The sequence below is a fragment of the Taudactylus pleione genome, unplaced genomic scaffold, assembly GCF_031769625.1.
Source record: "Taudactylus pleione unplaced genomic scaffold, aTauple2 ptg000216l, whole genome shotgun sequence".
In the NCBI taxonomy this organism is placed as follows: domain Eukaryota; kingdom Metazoa; phylum Chordata; class Amphibia; order Anura; family Myobatrachidae; genus Taudactylus; species Taudactylus pleione.
This window is the reverse complement of record NW_028284618.1, coordinates 203,678-220,726: the sequence shown is the minus strand read 5'-3', so window position 1 is coordinate 220,726 and position 17,049 is coordinate 203,678. Positions and strand designations below refer to the sequence as shown.

General features: G+C 46.7%; 1 protein-coding gene and 1 long non-coding RNA gene across 4 annotated transcripts in view; one reads left to right on the top strand and one right to left on the bottom strand.

The window, feature by feature from the left end:
* NEBL (nebulette) overlaps window positions 1–17,049 on the bottom strand; it is a 276,780-nt gene that overhangs the window by 213,574 nt on the left and 46,157 nt on the right. The window lies entirely within an intron of this gene.
* The window catches only part of LOC148517441 (uncharacterized), a 44,765-nt gene that overhangs the window by 8,956 nt on the left and 18,760 nt on the right, over window positions 1–17,049 (top strand). The gene's annotated exons all lie outside the window — the stretch shown is intronic.

Below are 17,049 nucleotides of genomic sequence, written 5' to 3'. Positions count from 1 at the left end.
CTCCTAACACTGCTTAGTAAATAGACCCCATAGATTGTTCTCTCACAAATGAAAACAAATGTTGTTGTTAAAACTGAAATATATTTTTATTTCATGTTATAGGAGGTTTAAAGAGAAATATGGTACTGAGGCACCTATACACACACCTTCCCACACGCCCTCTGTCACCTCTGTAGTCCTTTTTCTGATTCGCCTTTCTACTTTTTCTCATCAACGTTTTCTTCCTCTCTGTCTGCTGGCAGCTCCTGTTGTCTCCTGTTCACGATCAGCAATGCGACATGATCATGATGTCATATGCAATGCGCTGCAGAGAACAACGAGCCAGGATTGGAAAGCTGTGAGCAGGGCGCTAGGCGTCAGAGTACGTCTTGAGGACGCCATTTGCGTCTTCAGGCGTTCCCAAGGTGACCTCGGATGCAGGCCCAGGAGCCACAATAGCAGTGGTCCCTTGGTCGCATCACTCTCGGGATGGCACTGACTGGGGGTGCAGCAGCTGAGTGACCTGGAAAAGAAGGGAGCCTGTAGCTGCAGCACCACCTGAACCAGCTGTAGTTCCCCCAGAGCCTGCATCCGCTATCATCTATCATGACAGAGCTCGTACAGTGAAACCCAACATGGTTTCCCTGCATCTCCTCTAGCCCCTGCGTATGTTCAGGAGAGCAGAGAGCAGGCTGCAAAAGGATCTAATTGCATCGCTAGGCCTTCCTATCAATTATGTTACGGGTTCCGACGAAGTGGCGTTCCGCCTATTTGCGTATTCTTAAATCTTACAATGACAAAATCATTGAACATAGGGCCTGATTCACTACCGAGCGCAACTGCGATTATACACGCAATCGGCCAATTGTTGCGTTCTGCGCATACTTATGCTTTGCGCGAACAACCGACTGCGGATGGGACTGCAATTGCAGTGACTACGCAAACCCATTGCAGAGTGATTGAGAGGAAGTACCGTTTGGTGGTGGTGACGGGGTGGAGGGGGTGGCAAAACGCAGACGTGCAAGGCGTTTGAACGCTGTTACAGACGTGCGTTAATTTGCCACTGCGATGCCATACGCAGCTTGGGCTTTCACTGCGTGCGATGAGGTTAGCAATTCCTGAGTAAGGTCTGACCTTGTGCAAGTGTGCGTGAGGCTGCGATGGTACTCGATGTTACCGATGGCTTCGCAGACTTGCTAAGTATTACGGATGTGTGTGCAGGGTAAGGTGGACATCCTTATGTTAGGCTGCGTCAGCATTGCGATTGCAATCATTAGCATATCTTCGCAGTGAGATAGCGTGCGTAATAGCTATTGCGATCCATAATGAATCAAGCCCATAATCCAATCCCCTAGTTACATTTACAATTTCAAGCTGCTTCCACAAGAAAAATGTAAAAACAAAATTATAAAAAAAATATGTAAAAAACAAAAATACCTGAGAAGGCGATAGCAATAGGAGGTACTACCTCTGTCCTTTACACGATGAAGCTATTGCCAGAGGTAGCCGATAGAGGCTATTGCTGGCCATGGGGCTTCTTAGATTATGGCTCTTGGTTCTCTGATAATTAGACCCCAAAGTCAAGCTGTAGACTAGGAACAATACTATAACTTTTTTTTTTTATCACAAATATTTGATTCATAGCAAAGCTTTTGACAATGCAAATAACAATAGCCCTACAGCTATGTACCAACAAGCTAAACCTGCACTTATAATATTGTCTTAATTAGGCTCAGGCGTGTCACAATCATTCCCACACTACAGCAGAACCAGTTCCAACCAAACCCATTAACAAAAACAAACCCCTGTTAGTCATAAAATGGGGACAGGGATTTTATTGTACATAAGCTGTAGTAGATTTATGGGTTTATCAGTCACAGTGTTATATACGATGATACCTGTGGGAATGAGGCATATTTATGTTTGTAATTATAGCCCACCAAGTTCCCAGTGCATAATGCACCTAGCAAATTCATTCCAGTATGTCGAAATGCATTAATGCAAACAGTATGCACGGGGCTGGTTGTGTATTCTTTTTGCATTCACTTAACACCCACAATGAACAATTAATTATGACATTAGTTTACAGCCATGACTTCTAGAGCCAGTGTTTGTGACATTTTTAAAGTACATAGGCCCTGATTTAGAGGCGCTCGCTATTCGCGAGCGCTCGCTCTGAATCAGGGCAGGACGGGTTTTTTTTCATCGGCCTCCAGGCCGCTTGCTAAGCTGTGGGTGGCCAACCACAGCTTTAGCAGGCGGCCTGGCGATGGTCGCGACCATCGGGCTTGTGATGAGATGCTTGTGGTAGGGTCTCGTCCACCGCAAGCCCCAGTGAGCTTCCTGCTCTAATAGAGCAGGACGTTCACTACTGACATCACGTGTCAGTTCAGGAACACCTCCGTTTGGCCAGCCACCCCACCGACCCGCCTACGAAACAGGGCGAGCTGTCGATCAATATCAACAGCTGCCGCGTTTTGCTGCGAGCCCCGAGCAAGTGAAGTTCTCACTATCTCCGGGGCCTGCGCACGCGCAGTGCGCACTGCCAGCCATCGACCCGCTTGCGAGCGATATGCGCTCGCAAGTGGGTCTGAATCAGGCCCATAATCCACAAACCATCTTAATTTACTCACTTTCCCACCTACTTACAGTGGGACCCCCACCCCCCTGCCCCACAAATACAGTAAATACATTTACCGTACATCGCTTTCTATGAAGCCTTGGAAAATTGGAAGCTATTCTCTTGGTTTTATTCACCATGTAGCACCAAAAGAACTCGTGGCCACAATTTTGGGTTGCTTTAAATAGTTTATATCCTCAGATGTGTTCGGCATTAAGGTCCATATGATTCCCACACAAATAAAGCATATTTACCTACTATCCAGGAACACTTGGGAGACTGGGAAGATTAGATGGTCCTCCTGCTTCCTAGTGAAGTGGGCAGGATGGGGAGAATAAGGAGCTGATTCATGCGCCGGGTCCAGCGTGTGCGTGCGCGAGCCCCGCTGAGCGACTGAAGTTCAGTCGCTACGGGGCTCGCAACAAGACGGGGCAGCTGTCAATGTTGATTGACAGCTCGCCCCGTTTTGTGGGCGGGTAGGGGGGGTGGCTGCATAATCGCAGGCGTCCCCTTAGGAATGCCTGGCGTTTGTTGGGCAGTCCAACTGACACCACTATTGATGTCAGTAGTGGACTTCCTGCACTATTAGAGCAGGGAGTCCACTCGGCCTTGCTGCAGCCTAGACCCTACCCTAGGGTCTTGTTGCAAGACTGATGGTCGCGATTATCGCGACGGTCTCCAGCCCGCTCGCACAGCTTTGCGAGCGGCCGGAGACCAAAAAAAAAAAAAAACACATTCAGAGCGACCGACCGCCAGCAGCGACCGGCTCTGAATGAGCTCCTAAATCCACAAAATCAGATGGATCTCTGCATACACACAACTCTAGCCGGTACCTCAGCCTACACATCCACGACACGTCCTCAGAAAAGAACACGTAGCCTGGAACAGTCACATCAGCCGAAAGGGATGCACTTGAGATGGGTTGGGAATGAAATCCCAGCTGTCGGGATGCTGCTGGTCAGAATACTGACAGCGGCATCCCGACAGCCAGAATCCCGACACCCATAGGGAAGAGAGGGGAGTATTTTTCTAAACCCTACCCTACACCTAACCCTCCTCCCCTGTGCATAACCCTAACCTCCCCCCTAGTGTCTAACCCTGCTACCTAACCCTAACCTCCCCCTAACACCCTGATAGTTACCTTCAGGATGCCGGCGGTCGGGATACTGGTGCCAGGATCCAGACCTATCGGAATTTCGGTGCCGGTATTCAGACCGTCGGCATCCCACATACCGGGATGCCGACTACATCCCCTTGAGGTACATACGACTCTAAATTGCCAGTAGTTGCTCAGATACAAAGCATGCGCAGCGCTAACAATCGCAAGATCCATTCTCCTGTGCATCTCTGAAACAGATGTCATTCTGCAATTGGTCAACTTAATATTGAAAAATGTGGACACCAGGGAGAAAAATGACCAGTGATACATCCTTAATACCAGGGGAGTTTTCCAGGGCCGGCACTACCATTAGGCAACCTTAGGCAGTTGCTGACATGTGTGGGCAGAAGCTGTGAAGCTTTCCGCTGCTGCTCCTCTATTATAGTAATGGGCAGAAAGTGTGGTAGGGGGTTATCAAGTCACAGCCAAGTATCTCACTACCCACAATGGCAGATTTTGTGCCCTGCTGCTCAGTACTTAGTAAGAAATACACAGCACCCAGTACTCACACGCCGGCCTTGGCTGCATCTAAGAATTAAGGTCAGAAAATAAAAAGGTTGAATTTTCTTGAAAAAAATGTAACTTTTCTCTTATATAGTTCTATTATGTATTGTGTGTCAACTGGATAAAGAGGAACTAGACACAAATAATGTAGTTAATCAGTTCCTCTTTAATTTCATTATGCACTTTTTACAAGAAGAGGGAGGATATGATGATGTAATCAGGTTTATAATCGGGGCAGGCAAATCAAATGAGCATTTTATCTGCAAAAATGCAAATAGGAACAGGTCTGAACTGTAGCAGAATGACATCACTCTTGTTCCACTCCATGACTTGCGTACCTTCAGAGACACCAATGACTGATGTATGTCACTAGTCTGTTGGATTACAGGTCTAGCATTGTGTAATAGAGATGGGCAGGGCTTGTTTTCTTTCTGTAGTTTTGTTGTTCTGGGTCTGATTAAAATTGTAAAATCTCCTGTTTCCCTTCTCTTGATTTATAAAATTGTACTATGATTCCATGGTAAAAAAATAATCATTATGACACATAGAGCCAAGTTCAGAGCGCTCACTTCGGCACACACTAGTGCACAGGGCGAAGGCTGAAACTAGCCTTTACATATCGCCATCGCGGCTTCTCCAATGGGTGCTAGTGTGAACACAGCAGCGTCCATCTCTGAATCATTCCCATATGTCAGAGGTTCCCAAACACAGTTCTCCAGGCTCCCCAACAGTTCAGGTTTTAGAGCTATCCATGGTTGAGCACAGGTGGTTAAATCAAATTGACTGAGGTACGAATTAAGGGCGTGATTCAAAGCCGCTCGTAAGCGGCCTCTCGTTCGCTCCGAGCGATGTTTGCCCAACTGCGCATACGTACAGATCGTTATAGGCATGCGTGAACCAGTCAGTGCGGTCGAAAATGATGTGCTCGCAAAATAGCGAATGCCTGATAATTTGAGTGACAGAAAGAGGCGTATGTGGGTGGTAACAGGGGAAAGTGCTTGAAAACGGGGAGTGGAGATCCGAACGCAGGCGTGCTTAAAGGTCAAAACGGGCGTTTTATTGGTGTGCATAATTAAAACAGCAGCGTCATTGACCACGTCACTGGGTTATTTTATAGCCAGAACTGCTTGCAAAATTGTGGTAGCAAAAACCAACCACAAGAATAGCGAGCAGTTCATACGCTGGTCGATGTACTCGATTAATCTAATAAATAGCGGACATGACGTAGGATGCGAGCGGCCAGGGGGTGTAGTTTCCCAAAAAACGACCGCAAGTTTTGTACGCTCGTTCAGACCTAGAGGCGTGAACAGACCGCAAAGAGCGAACGGTTTATTTGAATAGCCACCCCTATTTTCTGGACGAGCGAGCGCTAATTGCGTCCGGCTCTGAATCAGGCCCTAAGTCACCTGTGCTCAACCATAGAAATCTCTAAAACCTGAACTGTTGGGGAGCTTTGAGGACCGCGTTTGGGGACCTCTGCCCTATGTTTTTATCCAAGTTTTTAGTTTATACTCTAGGTGATGTTAACGTGGGGCTGTATGTCATTTGTTATTTAATACCTGGGGTATGTTGATTCCTGTATCCTGCTTTTGTTATGTTATTGTGACATGATTATGAAAAAAACAAATTGTGTTTGTAAAATTGTGTACGTGTTTTATGTATTAGTACTCTTTTAAGCTACTAATGTCAAAATTACATGTTTTTGTGAAGTTGTAATAATGTATTATATTTATGCCAGAAATAGGCAGATTTTCTAATAATAATTAAAATGCTCATAATACACTATGAATAAGAGGCAGTTTAAATCACTCACGTAATTTATGGTGGAATTTTACCCCCCAGCTTAAGTTGTGAAAGCTATACCATTACTACATTATAGCCTGCAGTAAGGACACAAGTGCAGTTAACATGGTTTCCAGCTCACACCCTCCTAAACTGACAACTGAAATCCATGATAAGATGTGATTTCGGGGCTAAATGTGGGATTACCAGACACCTAAGAGCCTATTTATCATTCGATATTTGCCGCATAAAACACCTGTTTACGGAGGAAAGCCGCAATTATTAATGATCGCCACAATATACCATATAGGTTTCTATGGTGGCTGCTAGTCTGTTTGATTTACCAAGGATTGAAATGCGAAGCTGTCTGGAGTTTGGCCCCGGTAGGTATGGACTACAATTTGCAAAACATATTGGTTTGCTGCACTTACTGTAGACCACGTATGCGCAATAGCGCTTCGGGGGTCCTGAAAAGGAGTTAGGTGAGCCCTGATCACTTCACTGCAAACTCATCTTTTGGAGCCCCCGTCCAGTACATTAGACCAAATACGAATTTCGTTTTACCGTGAATAGCGCAGATAAGAAATGACAAACATCTTGTCTAAAACACTATGGGTTAAATGTAATAGCCTACGAGCTGGTGCTGAGAATACATGCAAGTTTACCCATGTTTTGCCCGTATGAAGGGAAATCGCCCCCTCCATTAGCACGACTGCCGGTCATACAAGTGTGTAGCTGGCCTTACCGATGAAAAAACCCATTGACACTTGTGAAAGAAAAAGCTACATTTCAGTTTCTATGACTTCGGGGCCAAGTGATCACAGTTTATTTTCTCTTTAAGTAAGCAGAATATTTATTTAATTAGAGTAATTCTATTTTCAGACTTGCTCTGAATTATCAGACATATATAAAATGAGGTTTAATGATATGTTATTCATTTACAATGTAAACCAAAAATAATTGTGAAATATTACATGCATTTCCCCTAATCCAAAAAGTAGTTTGTTTAGAACACAGGTTCTCAAACTCTGGCCCTGATTCAGAGCCGGACGCTCTGACAGAGCGCTCGCTCTGAATCAGGGCCGTCCTTCTCTTTTTTTAGAGCGGCCTCCTGGCCGCTCGCATAGCTGTGGGTGACCACCCACAGCTATAGCGAGCGGCCAAAAAGATGGTCGCGATGGTCAAGACCATCGCGACCATCGGGCTTGCGACGAGACCCTTGTGGTAGGGTCTCGTTGCCGCAAGCCCTGGAGTGCTTTCGGCTCTATCAGAGCTGAGAGCACTCCCACTGACATCACTTGTGATGTCAGTGGGGCCGTCCCCAGACAGTAGGCGTTCCCATGGGAACGCCTCCGTCTGGGCAGCCACGCCCCCGGCACGCCCACCAAAGGGGGAGTGCTGTCACTCACCATCGACAGCACGCCCCCTTTGTAGCGAGACCCATAGCGACGGCTTGCCCATCGCTATCCGGGTCTCGCGCATGCGCACGATGGAGACGGCTCCCTCGTGCGCATGCGCACTCACCCAACATCAACCCACTTGCGAACGCTCAGCGCTTGCGAGCGGGTCTGAATTAGGCCCAGAGAGCGGGAAAGAGTTTGATGGCAATCTCGCTATTTAATTATTACATTATCGAGACTGAGAGCCCCACGTCCACTTCTCTGCAAAGACAGGTGTATGCTAATTTGATTGGTCGTCAGGCTGCCTGTCACAGGCACATCTCTGACAAGTCCTGCCACGATGAGTAATGCCCACCCTCTCCTCAAGGTGCACATGTGATGTCAGTGGCGCCGGCCCTAGACAGTAGGCGTTCCCATAGCGGGAGGCGTTCACTCACCATCGACAGCACGCCCCCTTTGGTACGAGACCCATAGCGGGTCTGAATTAGGCCCACTGTCCTCAGGACCCCAAACAGTGCATGTTTTCCAGATCGCCTCACAGAATCGCAAGTGAAATAATTAGCTCCACCTGTGGATCTTTTAAAATGTGTCAGTGAGTAATGAATACACCTGTGCATCTGCTGGGTGACCTGGAAACTGTGAGCTGTGTGGGGTCCTGAGGACTGAGTTTGAGAACCTCTGGTTTAGAGCATGCTGTGAAGAAATGTCAGCCAAGGACAATGTTTGTCTGATGTTTCCTCTGATCTTACTATGTGAGAATACAGTAGGCTATTTCATTCTTAATTCAATGTCATAAGTTGGGTGTGGGCTCATTATATCTGAAAACTATGTGAACACATTTCTGCTTCAACCCACAGACACAAAGGTATGAAAACCTACAGTATATGTACATATGTTTTGTGATGTATGGGTTAAATTGTAGCATGACTTCAACATGAATGCTGTCCTTTGTCTTGTGAAAATTGCGATTAGGGGAGTTTAACAATAGTTGGAATTAGATAGTAAAGTGTGTGACCACAATGGATCATTAGTAATGGCAGCATGGGCGGTTTTAACAGAGGTGTGGTCCCATGTGCATGGGCCCATGTGTCTCCGTGCGGGACCCTCTCTCTCGCTGTCGCATTCCCGAGTAGACTTTGACACAATGACAGAATCTACTGCTCATACTCAGATATCCGGTAACATAGCGATCGTGCCATTTTTCCGGTGATTTCTGTAATGCGCATAGGCAGAACGTAGGAAAAATGGTGTGGACACCATTTCCCCAGGGATTCCTGCAGTGCCGATGAAGAGGTAAATATTGTGAATGCAAGCAGAGTGTGCGTGGGGGCCCTCCTGGAACCAGGGGCGGTCGCGTGCAGCTCACACCTGTACCCATTATAGATACGCTCATGGTTCAAAGATGACCACAGAGCACCACTATTAAATCATCTTCTCACCACATGAATCAGCCCTGGTCAAGCGGGAGTGGTGGTATAGTTCTAATGTGTTGCCAATTTTACATATGCAAGACATACATAGAATGCCAGTGTACCACCAACTCTGGGCATCAGACTATCATTCCCAGTGTCAAACGTAGGATTTCTAGAGGGGGGTTTCCAAATGTTTGATTTTAGAGTGAGTGTGGCCAGTCCATGAAGAGGGCAGAATTAGCACTTAACCAGCTATAATATGTATCATACAAAGTGTATGGTGTGTCATAATTCCAGCATATACAGGACCAGCGATCACAGTAACCCATTATAAGCGGCAGTAGGTCCATCCTGCCTGTTTTTATTTTAGATGTGGGCACCATTCCAAGAACATGCAGCACTAGTAAAATTCTATTATATTACTATTTCTATTGTGGTAACGGTATGGGCTGGTGAGGGGGGTTTCCAGGCAGATGGAACCCCCCCTGCATTTGCCTATGATTCCGTACCCTGTTATTGTTCTGTTGTTGGAGGGCAGGCAATGGACTAGCATGTTGTATATGAGGGAGACAGGCGGTAGCTGGAAGGGGGTTCTGCGCCAGCGCTACTGCGTCTGTCAGCGACAGCGACACATATGGCTAGCTACTCTTATCTCTCAGGAACGCCAACTGAAATGCCCAGCTCTTGTGTCCAAAATCTTTCTGCGTCTCCCTGCAGGAACCATCGGGACGTATGCGCAGTCTGACACTGACCCATGCGCAGACTTACAACATCGGCCAACTGCGTGTGGCATCAATACTGCTTCTACCTTTGAATCAGGCCCTTAGTTATATCATGGCAATAAGCATGTCTTCCCCAAGAACACAGCAGGGACGGGGAGGCAGGGGAGGCAAAGTCTCCCCTGTCATACCCCCTCCCCTATCATACTCCCTGTCATGCTCCAGAGTTTTGATGTAAAAACTGTGCCTCCCCAGCCATTTACCTCACTGCACGTCACTGGAACACAGGTGAGGCATTGGCTTAGGGGTCAATACACCTAAACCTATATTGCACCCACCCTGTAATGGGGACTAGGACATTTCTCTCCTTCATAAATATGCTCTACAAAGCTGTGTATGTCTGGTAATCAGATCATAGACTATTGTGCAGTGTTCCTCTCCTCTCTGTGCTGAAATACTCTGTCACCTCACAGCTTTCTGAGCAGAGCTGTGTTGCAAAATTGATTAGAATATTTATTAGGAGACATTAAAATGTATAATAAAAGTAGAAGATGACAGTTTGCAGTAATAGCAGGGAGCTCCTGAGCACTGCACTGTACACACTTTATTTTACTCCTTTCACATATTTGATATGCGGAACGTGAAGATTTAAATAAACATAATGTAATAATAGCATTACTTCTTCACGAATCTGCCTCAAAGAACCTTTTCATGACATGCAGTATTGAGGAGAATTGTTAACAGCGCTGAAAAACATGAAAACAAATGAGTGACTCAGTTCTCTGCATCCTTTCAGCATTTCCAAAGCCCTGTCATGTGGAATAGTACAGAGGTAGTGGTCAGTGACTTTAATGAGTCACATAATCCCAGAAATCAGTCCTTTTATATCAGACAGCTTTTGTCTCAGATCGCGCAAACATGTCACCGTTAAAGAGCCACTAACTCTGTTGGATCAAAAATAGTGGGCAGCAGTATATCCATGTTAGTATCATTGCATCTCGCTCCAGCAGTGTTTCCCTCTTCCACGGTGTCCTCTCCTGTGTTGCCGAAGCTAAGGCTGCAGGTGAAGGGTAATAACATGGCATGCATGGCAGCCCTCCATGTATCTGTGTAACAACAAGCCATTGTGACCACTGAATCAGTATTCACAGGATGTAGCCTATCATTCACTAGAAAGCAATGACATCACTGAGGCAGGAGGCACATTATCACCTCCTTGCTCCACTTACACCTCTGTTCCATCTGATACATACTGCCCCACATCTGAATGGTGTCCTCTCTGAGAACCCAAAAAGGGTGATCCTGGTGGGAGGTAGACGGGGCGCCTTGAAGCACGTCATTGCAGCCCCCTGCTGTACAATATTATATGGTAATGTGACGTCTAAATCCCCTTCACAGAGAGGACCCTGACGTCATCAGCCAGTGTCCAGCATCATTCCCTGCCAGCCAAGTGGGCATAGAGGGGGAATATAACCATGTAGCGAGCCACCGTGCCCCAAGTGTGGCGAGCGCTGCGAGCCTGCGAGGGGACAACAAACTTGTTTTTAAGTAGGGACAAAGTACTTCTGTAGCTGGCTGTCATGGGCAGGAACTGCACTTCCGCCCTCACTTACGTCACTTCCAGGTCCCCAGCACGAAGGGGAAATAAGCTCAACCAATATAGGGCCGTATTCAATTTGATGTCATTTTCGCCTGTTTTCATTTTACCCCGTATTCAATTAGAAAGACTTTCCGCCTAGGCGGAAAGTTAACGCAATGTAATAGGCGGAAAAGGCCGCATGTCTGCTGGCACTTGTAGTTCCACAAGTGCAAAATGGCAGACATGCTGGCACTTTTAGTTCCGCTGTAAAGTAAAATAGTCTTACATTATTTGCCCCCCCCCCCATTACCCCCATACCCACCACTCCAGGGGTATGAGGAAGAGCTCGAGAGGGGGGGACCCTTTTTTGGGGGTTCCCGACTCCCCCGAGATCACCGGCTTGCGCTGACCGTCTTGGCGTGCTAATGCTTTGGACCTGGAGCCCCGGTGATTGGGTCTCCGGGCTGTGGCATTACACACCAGTCGGTTGGGTCTGGTGCTGGTCTTAAATATAGGGGGTACCCCATGTCTTTTTTGCCCCCTATATTTAAAACCAGCACTAGTCCTTGCAGCCTGGTATTGGTTTCTAAAATACGGTGGAACTCTACACATTTTGTTCCCCCCTATTTTTAGAAACCACCACTGGCTGCCAAGCCTGGGGCTGGTTTGGCTTATGGGGGGGACCTTATGTCATTCTTTTTTTTTTTTTTTTTTTTTTTTTACAGGTATAAACACAACAGGAATTTTAGGGAAAAAATCCAGGAAACCCCCTAAAGATGTTTAGTCATAGGGGATCACAATGGGTACCCCCATTTTTATCTCCTAAACAAAGTCGGGATTTTAATAGCCGCCGGCAAGTGCATTTTTGCTGAATTTATAAAAAATGACTTTAGGGACTTAAAAATATGCTAGTACCCATTTTCATGTACCCCAAATTTGATGGGTCCACTTAAAAAACTGAAAAAAAAAAACCTAACTGCTCTTCTGCATTACTTCTTCAAAGTCGGGAAAAAAACACCTGCCGTGGCTATTTAAAAAACCCGACTTTCTTCTGCATGCAAAAACGGGGGTACCCATAGTGATCCCCGAGGTCTGGACATCTTTAGGGGGATCCTACAATTATTTCCCGAAAATTCACGTTTTTTTTCGCCGATCCAAGTATCGCCAGGTCCCGTTTTCGCCTACTTTGAAATTGAATACGGGGATACGCGGGCACGCGCGCGATACTTTAACGCCAACAAAACAGGCGAAGTCGGCATTAAGTCCGGGCCGCGTTAAATTATCGCGGCTCGGCTCTAATTGAATACGGGCCATAGTATCCGAGGAGCAGATACTAAAAGTAAATAAGTATGCAGTAATCCCATCTGGCAAATGCCAGAAGGGCCCAGTGGCGTCACAAGGGGGGTGCAGGCCGCACACCCGGGTGTCACCCGCCAAGGGGTACACCAAAGTGCCGACTCCTCCTCAGTGACAAGAGCTTGGTGCTGTACTGTTACTTGCAGCACTTGGCTCCTGACACTGTGAAGGAGCCTGCACTGCACACAGAGTGGTCCCCAGGGGCAGTTCACCCCTCCGGGACCCCCTGAGTAACTAAAACGGGGGTACGGGCCGAGAGGCCACGCCCCCTGCCCGCAAGGCCACTCTCCCTTTTTCCAGCACGCAGTTTCGCACTACTACAATCCCCGCACCGGGTGTGACAGCGGCGAGGGACGCCACTGGAAGGGCCGATGTCTTCATGGACCGGTCCGACCGTCTGGAGTCCTGGCTGAGCAGCTCCACCTCCCGGCACTCTGATCGTCTGGCATGCTTAAATAGGGAATAACATGTGGCCGTGCCGCTGTGCCGCGTGTCCATACCCCCACGTTGCGTGGCCATGCTCTCCTTTCCTGTCCACATGTGCCAGTAGCACACGCATGCAAACAATATCAGCATGGTTTTTAGCAGCAGTCCGTCCCTGTTAGTATGTATTTTTTCCTATATAACATTTAAATTGTATGATCTTTGTGTCTGGGAACTCCATTTTCCTAGTTCCTTACAGTATGCACTTTCCCCTTGTCTGTAATCAGAAAATAATTACTATACTAGGGATTACAATAACATTACAGAGTATATCATTATAAACCATATATATATAAACACCAATACGTGGGAGTACTCATTAAGGGGTCCTTTGTTTTAGTCACAAATAGTAGATATCACAATGCAAACTTTTATAAAGGTCAAATAACAGACTTTTTTCAAACTCACAATAGTCAGAGTTCTGAGAAATGAACATATGAAAAGGTCTCATATTTTCTAGATAACAAAGGTCATTAATATAAATACTGTAAGAAACAAAACCTGTAAACTGTGACTTTGTTTTTGTCTAAATGTCAATGAAAATGTATTTTTATAAGGTTATTAAATCATACAGTTAGTGGAACAGTCACCAGGCCCATAGCAAAACTGGGTATAAGGAGGATAGATTCCACTATAGCACTATATTCTTGGAGGGAGCTGTGCCTCGGGGGAGGGTCTATCGGGCATTGCTGGACCCCCAGGCTCTGTAAGAAAATATTTCAGTCATTCACATCAGTCCCTGCCCCAATGGAGCTTACAATCTATATTCCCTATCAAACAGACACACATTTCTTGCCAGCCTCTGTAATCGCAGACACAATCCCGACTTTGTTTTTTTAAATTGTGTTCATTTATAAAGTTTTAGGAGCTTATGTATCAAGCTGTTTGATAGATAAAATTATGCAGAAACTGCAGCTTTATGTTTTGCTCCTATGTACTAAAAGCACAATGCAGGGGATTTCACAGAAATCTCTGGCAAAGTTCTAATTAGTGCTGCAGATCGCAGTCCCCATTATTATCAATGGGGACTTCAATCTGACCCCTATGTACTAAACTCCAAAAAGCTAAACTTTTCTGAGATGGTGTAAAGTGCTTTGAGCCTATAGGGGCTCCAGGTGCAGGAGAGAGATCTTTCGATCTCTCTCTCGCAGCCCCCCGACCGGCTCTGGCAGCTGATGCTGTGCACATGAGCAGTGTCAGCTTCCGCCGGGGAAGTGAAAGACTTCCACAATTTGCCAGGGATATAACTCGTGGTGGCCGCTGACACTGTAACCGAGCATTTTGCATGTCGGTTACATCCGCAGTGACTGACAGAATATAGGCATGCCGCATACCTTTTTAATCAGCAGAAGTTGCTTGTGCGTTCTATTCGCTTTGCGAAAAAGATGCATTTTAAGAGAAAAAGTCAAACGAAAAGTTGCTCGGTGCTACCGAGTCGCACGGCGCTTACGTGTTATGTGCAATGCGACTTGTAGAACACGGAGGATAGATGTATGTGGAGTGGACACATCTATACAATAAATTAGATTAAGAACAGTTTGTACATATATGACATTATATAAGATCTGCCATCCATTGGATAATGTATAATGCAAATTCTAATTATTATACAGGGAAGTCCATTTAAAATCCTAGCTGTAGCTTATTTGTATTCCCTATCCAAATGCAGTAGAAGTATATTGTAACAAAGACCTTCTGAGAAGTTACAGTTTATAGTTAGAAGCAGATTTTCCCTGACTATGGCATTTGTTGAAGTCAGTAATGGTAGAAGGCGTAGTTACCGTGGGTGCATCGGGTTCAGTTGCCATGGGGCTGGAGAATCTACTGGGCCTTTCCCACCTGCATTCAGCTCACCTCACTTAGGGGCCCATTTATTAATGATCACATTTTGCGATGCGATCAGGGCATACAGTACCGCCCATGATCGCATTGCAAAATGCGATCATAGTGGCCGGATGTATTAACCGGCACATGCAGGGTGACGGGCTCCAAAACGGGAGCACGTTCCTGCGATGTGGCCAGAGTGCATTCGAGGCTGCTGCGCATGCGCAGTCCCGTGGACTGCACATGAGCGGCGCCCATTGCCGGCTGAGGGATCTGGGAGATCCCTCCGATGGCTGATATGTGGTAAGTGCCTATAGACTACAGCGGCTAACGCTATCTTCAGATGGCATTAGCTGCTGGTGCCAATATCGGGAATGCTTCACATTCCCGATATTGGTACATTTGGCAGCATCGCATCCCCCATAGAAACCCATGGGGGAGGCGGCTGCCAGCGGCAATGCAGGGATCACAGCAAGTATCAGAGATACCTGCTGCGGTCCCTCCTTCATACATCCGGGGGATACTTAGTATTTGAGGTAAACCCCCGAAAACAGGTGCGTTTACCTCAATGAATGATAAATGGGCCCCTTAGCGCCTTGTGTGGCCAGTGGTCGCATTGCTAGCCATACAATGAGAACTTACAGCAGATGATCAGTTCTTCTGCTCCGAGCTCTGGTGACTTCCTCTACGGTACCATGGAGGCAGATTTACATGGGATGGGGGAGGGGCTACATGGGTATGGGGTGGAGCTTCACTGGGAGCCGCTGGACTCTATATCCCTGCCAGCTTTGGTGTGTGAATATGGTCCCGGCATCAAAAGTCACAGGTAGATGTGTGCCTGTGACTGAAGCTGGCCACGCATCTAAAACCAGCCAACTTGATTGGTTGGAATGAAAATCTGGTAATGTATGGGAGTAACTGATGATCAGCAATTTGCTGCTAAATGCCAGAAAACAGATGAAAATGGTCGTTCTGACAAGTTTGTTAAATGTCTGATCTAAACAATTTGTTCAAACAACAGTTTCTGTCCATTGTCCAGCATTTGGGAGCAAATTGCTGATTGTCATTTGCTTTCATACCTTACCAGGTTTTTATTCCAACCAATCAACTAGTTGGCTGGTTGGGCAGATAATCTTTAGATGTGTGGCCAGTTTAAGAATCAGTTTGCTGCCGGGACCATCAGCTCTGCAGACCCCCTGGCTGACACACTGATATTGTCAGTAGAGGCTACAGAACCGTTTTTAAGATGGGGCACTGAAGTTATTTTTCCCTGGCCCTCCCTCTCATAGGAGCTTGTTCTATTCACGTGTCCCTTACTGTGCATCCACAGCCATCCGCAACTGTGATTTTGCCCCCTTCCCCAAGCCTGTTAGCAGCCGATCAGAAGTAGAGTGAGTGAACGGAGACAAGACAGTGTTCAACGCCACATAACTGAACATAGCAGGCAAGCGCAATTCTCCTTCTCTAAAACCATTGGGGGCCCCTTAAAAATGTTGCTATGAGGCTCACACTGTCTTAGCTACACTCCAGCTGCAGTAAGTGTCAGTCTGTTTATATAGGCCCTGCTTTCCATTAAGGCAGTGCAATGATGTACTGTAAATGGTGGGCGGCCGCCGTAGTGTAGCAGAATCTCCCAGGGGCTTGTTTCTTCTTGCTCCGTATAATCCCTCTGGGGTCCTAAACCGGCTTTCGTTCTGCGCAGCTTGAAATTAAGCTTTTATACATGTCACTAATTTCAGTATTTTTTACAGCTTACCTGAAATGTTTTTTTCACTGTTGTTACGTCACTTTACAGTATGTTTGTTTTATTTTTCATCTTGTACACTGGAAAATTGTGCAGACCAGTCTGGGGCTATCAGATACAATCAGGCTCAGACACCAGCCAGTCTGACTATCTTGTCTGTAAAGTGGGTGTGGCCTGTTGGCACTGACTATGGCCCTCATTCAGAGCCGTACGCTCTGAGCAGAGCGCACGCTCTGAATGAGGGCCGGCCTCCATGAAAATGGAGCGTCCTCCTGGACGCTCGTATAGCTGTGGGTCACCACCCACAGGCTATACGAGCGTGCATTTTGATGGCCGCGATGGTCTTGACCATCGCGACCATCGAAACTGCGAGCCAGAGCCTGCGGTTGAGGTTTTCAACCGCAAGCTCCGGAGTGATTTTGGCTCTATCAGAGCCAAAATCACTCCCACTGACATCACTAGTGATGTCAGTGGGCCGGCTTCTGACG